Raw genomic sequence first — 964 nt, forward strand, 5'->3', positions numbered from 1 at the left:
GGGGGGTTGAGATGCAAAACCCGCTAGATCTATATATCCATTTTGGCTGTTTTGAGAGTATCAGCTTTTTAAAATGCTACTTTACGAACGAACTGATTGCAGGAAGTACAACTTTAAGTGGTACGGAGCTGGTCTACCAATACAGCAAGCTTAACAAAAAACAAAACAAAACGTATAATGATTATAATTCTTAAAAATTGGGGTTTGCCCAAACCAACTATATCCCGAAGAAAAAGTCCCTAGATAGATATGCTTTAGCCTTGCCTTTACATTTTTTTGCTTAAATACAGCCACAGACTGCAGTCCTCTCTACAACACTTAGGCTTCGTAGGATAACAAATCTTTTTTCTGCTGGCAGAGGGTGAAAAGGAACTATCTCTGATGAACCTTGATGACCCTGTAAAGAGTACCTGTTCTGGAAGAAAATTGCTCAGTTTCACCTATTGTCAGAGATAATTCAATCCATGGTCACAGCGGCTAAATGTGACTTGTGCAAACACAGTGAGTTACTTCACACAATTCACGAAACGGGGTATCGCCAAAAATCGACATGGGGGTTAAAATTGGTAAATTTTCGATCGATGCCACTTTCTCCCTTTTTAACATGTCTTTTATTATTTCACTTATAAACCGTACAAACTCCACCTATAAATTTGACGTAACTATTTTCATAGTGCTGAAATCCACGAAGTATCTCATTTTGTCAGCACGTCTCACAAATTTCTGTCAGCAGCACTTCATTTAAGGTGATCCAGTAGTCAGTGCATTAGCACTATGAGGATTAAGAATTAAGAGGTTTGAATCCACCTCAAGAGTCACAGCACTGTAGAGTAATGCACGATTATTTAGGCACGCTCACGCAAAACTACACTGACTAATGATAAGTTAATGGATTTTCCTGTTACAGCTCTTCTTGTAATCAGAATTGTTACTCAGGGGTCTATAATAGGGCACAAGTAATTTA

The sequence above is a fragment of the Aplysia californica genome, unplaced genomic scaffold (genome assembly GCF_000002075.1).
Source record: "Aplysia californica isolate F4 #8 unplaced genomic scaffold, AplCal3.0 scaffold00010, whole genome shotgun sequence".
In the NCBI taxonomy this organism is placed as follows: Eukaryota; Metazoa; Mollusca; class Gastropoda; order Aplysiida; family Aplysiidae; genus Aplysia; species Aplysia californica.